This window comes from Sprattus sprattus (genome assembly GCF_963457725.1).
Source record: "Sprattus sprattus genome assembly, chromosome: 2".
Taxonomy (NCBI): domain Eukaryota; kingdom Metazoa; phylum Chordata; class Actinopteri; order Clupeiformes; family Clupeidae; genus Sprattus; species Sprattus sprattus.
Genome location: NC_137921.1, coordinates 34,546,377 through 34,552,376, shown reverse-complemented (window position 1 = coordinate 34,552,376; position 6,000 = coordinate 34,546,377). Strand labels below are relative to the sequence as shown.

The window sequence follows — 6,000 nt, the reverse complement described above, 5'->3', positions numbered from 1 at the left end:
CCCACCTGATACCTGATAGTTTTCTGCTGATGTGATGCTAGTTTCACTCTCTGGGACAAGTTTAACAGGGATCAATCAATAACCCAGGGGCGTAACTACAGGAGGTGCCGCTGCACCTGGCCCGTGGGGTCTCTCAACGGGCCCCCTCCAGTACTGCGTCAAATTTTTGCCTCTCAGATATGCTTGTGTTCAAAGACGAGCTGTTATTGACAAAGGGCAGTGTCTAATGCTATATATTCTCTTAAAGAAGGCAAACTTATCTCTGTCATGGTTTGTATATTTTTTTGGGGAAAAGTAGCAATTTATAACAAAATCATATGCTTATCCTACATACACTATAGAAATTATTAAAAAAAAAAAAAAACGATACAATGAAATTAATTAGTTCTTATTTTCTTTGGTATTTTAGTGATTAGCAATGATGATTGCTGGGTTATATGTATGTTGTTGTCCAATGTCATGTCTCTATTTGATCATGTGCCAATACAGTACGCTATAGTTAAACCAATTCAAAGGTCACGACAACCTATCTAGTTCATTGAGCACAGCACAACTTTACTCGTAACAATGCCTTCTAATCATACGATTGGATGTAGAAAAAGGCAAGAGAAAAAAACAGGAGGAAAAGGCGGCAAAGCTGCCTAAATGGGATTATTTTACTAGCACGTCAACTAGTCGCCAGCCCACAACTAGCAGCAGTGCAGCTGGGATCAGTGGTGTGTCAGCAACCATGCAGCAGGTAACCTAAGGCTATTGTGATAGATATACATTTCAAGACAATCTATAGCCTACAAACATTATGGTAGGGCAGGATTACTATGCTACAAGTTGGGTAAATAGTGGTCGCTTTTATTATTACTTTTTAACTATTTTTACGGTAAGAAATGTTCCCACTGAGAGTCAAACAAGACTTAGTTAATTGTGTACACACCCATTGCTCCTGAAATAGGGAAGGTTGATTAATTAAACACTATTTATAATCGATAACCAACATCTTTGATTAGCGGTTTTATTTAGGCGCTGGCGCTATGATTTAAAAAAAAAAATTATGTTCACTAGGGGGGTCATAATATCTTGCACATGGGACCGTCGTTACTACGTTACGCCACTGAAATAACCCCCTAGACACAAGCCCCTTTGTTAATGTTCAAGTCAGCGACTGTAATTATCTAACCCAGCCAGTTCTTCCTCCCTCATTCTTTGCAGGTAAGGCAGGTGACAACTTTCCTAAGGTGCATTTGCATACAGCACTGTCTGTCTGTAGATCACTTTAACTGTCTGTAGAGCAGTTTCATTTCAGTTGGACTTAGTTCAAGCAGAATGGCTCTGGTAAGAAAACATTTTAGAAAAAACGCACAGAAAACTATATGTATGATATTGATGTTGACTTTTATTCTATGGAAGACCATAAAACAGAGAAAAAATAAAGACAGTGTCAGGCGGGAATCGAACCCGGGTCGCTGGCGTCGTGAACCAGCGAGCTACGGAGTGAGCTAATACACGTATCCATTGAAGTTAACAGTCAAAGTACTTGTTTTATTAAACAACAAAAATCCAACGCACAGGAGACAAACGAGAAAGTTCAAACAGTTCCAAAAGCACAGAAGAAAACTCCAGAATGCAAAAAGAAGCAGCGCAGAAACGGTAGTTCAAAAATCCCAAAAAGGTACAAAGTTCAAAAACGGCAGTCCATAAATCCCAAGAGAAACAGGTGGTCAAAAACAGCAGTCAAAAAATCCCAAGAGATACAGGTGGTCAAAACGGCAGTCAATATATCCAAAGGATACAGAAAATCAGAACGGCAGAGAAAATCCACAGGCAAAAATACAATAGGTACACGAGGCAAAAAGTACGGCAGAGAAAATCCACAGGCAAAAATACAATTGGTACACGAGGCAAAAAGTACGGCAGAGAACCGCAAACCGAGAACAGAGAACAGAGAACCAATTACTCACTTGACTGGAGACTCCTAACAACGCAGAAAAGAACAAGTGAAAAAAGCCCACTACTTATACCCCACTTAACAAGCACCAACACAGAACAGGTGAGAACAGAAAATGAGAATCAGGTGGGCAACAGGTACACAAAGAAAACAATCTCCACTAGATGGCGCCAAAGTCATAGAATCTGTCACCGAGCGTGACAGACAGGTCATCAGACGAACAGAAGTTACAGACTGGGGACCTGGGGGAAATACAGGTATGTTCAGCAATCATTCGAGGAGATGTGGAAGGAGTTGTCGAAGAGGACCTCAGTAGACTTCTGAAGAAGAGAAGACGTGTTGCTTTGCCAGAGTCTTTCTATCTCAATTCAACAAAAGATTGCAGTGCTTACATCAAATACAGGGGGTTTCTAACCATAGCTCTTAGTGAAGAAGAGAGGGACTTTCCTATTGCCTATTCCATGGTGATCCATGATCAGATTGAGATGTTTGAGAGGCTCCTCAGAGCTGTGTACACACCACAGAATGTGTACTGTGTGCATGTGGACAAGAAGTCTCCAGAAAACTTCATGAAGACTGTGAAAGCCATTGTTTCTTGTTTTCCAAATGTGTTTGTGGCAAGCAAACTGGAGAGACTTGTTTATGCCTCTTGGTCTCGAGTCCAAGCTGACCTGAACTGCAGGAATGATCTGCTGGACTTGACTGTTGAGTGGAAGTACCTTATCAATACCTGTGGAACTGACTTCCCCATCAAAACCAACGAAGAGATGGTGCGAGCACTAAAAGTGCTAAATGGACGGAACAGCTTAGAGTCTGAGGCAACTCCTAAATACAAGATGGCTCGCTGGGAATACCACCATAATGTCACTGAGTCTGATGTCATTCGGACAGGCATTAAGAAGAGCCCCCCTCCTAACAGTACCCCAATGTTCTCCGGAAATGCTTACTTTGTGCTGTCGAGAGTTTTTGTGGAGCATTTGTTTAAAAACCCACAGGCTAAAGCTTTGATTGAGTGGGAGAAGGACACATACAGTCCAGATGAGCACCTCTGGGCATCGCTTCAGCGCATGCCAGATATGCCAGGGTCCAACCCTCCCAACAACAAATACGACATGACAGACATGAACTCCATAGCCCGTCTGGTGAAGTGGATGTTACATGAAGGAGATGTAAGGAAGGGGGCATCTTATCCTCCATGCAATGGAGCATACAGAAGAGAGATGTGTGTGTATGGTGCCGGTGATCTCAACTGGATTCTCAGGCATCAACATCTTTTCGCCAACAAATTTGACCCAGAAGTCGATGAAATGGCTCTTAAGTGTCTGGAACATTACTTGCGCTATAAAACTTTAACTGGTCAATCACTTAGTTTGCTGAAAAATCATACATAAAGGAGAGGTAATTCATCATTCAACCAGATGTATTTATGAGTATTTATTAGGGCTATATGAATAAAATAAACACCTTAATAGCCGACGTGTGATGTAATGTAGCCTATACACACACACACACACACACACACACACACACACACACACCTTAATAGCCTATACATATTTCATGAACACTTTCAATTGGTCACCTTTACCTTTTCTTTTGTTGAAGGCAAATTAACGGCCAGCAACTAAATTCTGACCAATGAAGCAGCGGAATGAACGCTACTGCACTGTAGACCAAATGAGGAGTCTGTCGGTTAAGGTTGGGTGGAATTAAACATTGGTGGTAAATAGTATTGGTGGTAAATGAAACTTCACACACGCTACTTTTTTACATTCCTAATAAATCGTTTTTTACCAATGATGGCAAAAGTATCATGTAAATCCGACAAAGGTTTTCACAATATGTGGTCACAGTCCAGCAGGCACGTGCACAGACACTTCAAACCCAAAAAAAGGGCACCCATCGCCAAAATTATGTATTAAATTATAAATAATAATAATAAATAAATATATATATAAAAAACACAGTAGGATATTTTCTCCCTCATTTGATGGCCTGATCCAAGATAAAAGGAGGCTGCTACCCTGAGCTGCTTGCTGCAGTTCCCCGTCCTTCTACTTTTTTAGTCTCCCTTTTCTTGGCATTATGCTGCAAATTTTGTAAATGAGATAAATCAAATGTTGTGCATAATAATCAAGAATGACTTACATAATCTTTATGGAGCTGACAACACAGTACACACATTTTTTTGTACTGTTTTCTGACAGAATTGAAGCATAAGCAACATTATGCTAATAATATACCACAATATACCTCACCAGACCATAGACGCACCACTGTCATGTAGCTCAACTAAAGACCTACCTTTCATTTAATTTATTACGATTTTAAATTAAACAAAACAAAACTAGTGAACTTGTCTTATTTGTAGAACAGTTAAACTTCCTTTAAATGATCTGCCTGCCTGCCTGCCTATCTGTCTGTCTGTCTGTCTGTCTGGCTCTCTCCCTCTCTCTCTTCATTAAACATGTCACACGTCAGTAAACAGCGTGACAAGGATTTGAAACTGCGGTTTTTTTTTTTTTAAAGTTGCAACGCAACGTCTGTTTTCAGCGGGGCTAATGTGGTGGTTAGTTTATCACCAAACAACGTCGGGGGATTGCACAAACACCGTCATTACCTGTTTGTCTGATGCTGCGGGTCAGAGAAGAAATTTTGGCCTTGCGCCCATAGATATCTATAATAAAGGCTAGATATCCTGCCTGCGTTTCTGGCCGACGGAGCCGAATGTCCGCACATTTCGGCCATTTTGAGGACAGTATAGCTAACTCCCCCTTAACATTGTGTTGGTAGTGGTACTTTTTAAGTAACCAGAACTTGCTCAATTTTAAACCGATTTTCAAACGGGTTGGTTTTTTATAAACGTAAGATATTTCTTATGGCACTACATACTTATGAAGAATTATAAACATGGGTTTTCATATGAAAATAACATTGACAGGTCTCTGACAGGTCTCGTTTCAAGGGAGTGTTCAATAGAGCAGGTTGCACACAATTCTGGCATCTTCATTGGCAATAAAGTCAGCAATTTCCTGTCGAAATCATAATGTAAGATGTTTAACAAACCAACCCGATTGGAAATCATGTGCAACTTCAGTTTTATTATGTGCAACTTAAGTTATATTGAAAAGAAAGAACAATTATGCCTCGCCAATTGATGTAAAATGACTGATACACAATAGCCGTGATACACAATTAAGCTGCACATTTCAACATGTTCAAGCATCCAGAATTATTACCAAGGTAATGACGATTGTAAATCAAGTCATTTGTAAATCCGTCAAAAATGTCCGCGAGATAAGAGTGTAAACGATTGTGAAGATCACTGACGTTACCTAACGTACCACTGATCCCTACCGGAAGCATACTGTCCTCAAAATGGCCTCCTGTGCGGACGTTCAAGAGACTGCCGTTGCACCCCCTTGCTTGCGCCGCTCAACACTGCATGAGCACTAGGAGGAGGGAGGGGCTTGGCGGGGGCTTGTGAGCGCCGCGGAGCATGTCGGGGCGAAATTTTCACAAAAACTCTAATAAATGCCCCGTCAGATATCAAAACACCTTCTGGGGGAATTGATGACAGAGAGAGTAATTGTGATTCTGAAATATTGATGAATGAAGAAAACATTTACTTCCAGCAGAAAGGGGCACTTTTCTCATACAGGGCAAAATGGCAGGTGCTTGAGCACCACTAGGGGTCTATCTGTGCACGCACCTGTAGTCCAGGCACAAAAACTCGTTTTCAATGGCTCTGTTCGGTTAATCATTAAGTCAAACTCTATGCACATAATTGCTGGTAGAATTAACTGTCAGAAAATACTCTGAAAATGTAGTGATTTCATGGATGAATGTTTTTCCATAATACTACGGTCCAGTAATGTCCTAACGTGTCAGGCGTCGCCAGTCTTTGGTAACATTCAAGTTACCTTCAATGAGTTCAAGGTGGATACGCAATGTGATCAGATCACTATGTAGTCTAAACACAAGGTGGTGATTGTTCTCAAAAACACAAGAGTATTGTACCGAACATCCAGGCCATGCAGAATAGCAGTGCATAGTGC

At 40.9% G+C, this 6,000-nt stretch overlaps 1 pseudogene across 1 annotated transcript; it reads left to right on the top strand.

Moving 5' to 3' along the window:
* The first annotated feature begins 2,187 nt into the window (after nucleotides 1-2,187).
* Nucleotides 2,188-3,344, top strand: LOC308383071 (beta-1,3-galactosyl-O-glycosyl-glycoprotein beta-1,6-N-acetylglucosaminyltransferase 3-like; annotated as a pseudogene). Its single transcript has one exon. The product of its transcript is annotated as a beta-1,3-galactosyl-O-glycosyl-glycoprotein beta-1,6-N-acetylglucosaminyltransferase 3-like (transcript).
* Nucleotides 3,345-6,000: the final 2,656 nt, after the last annotated feature.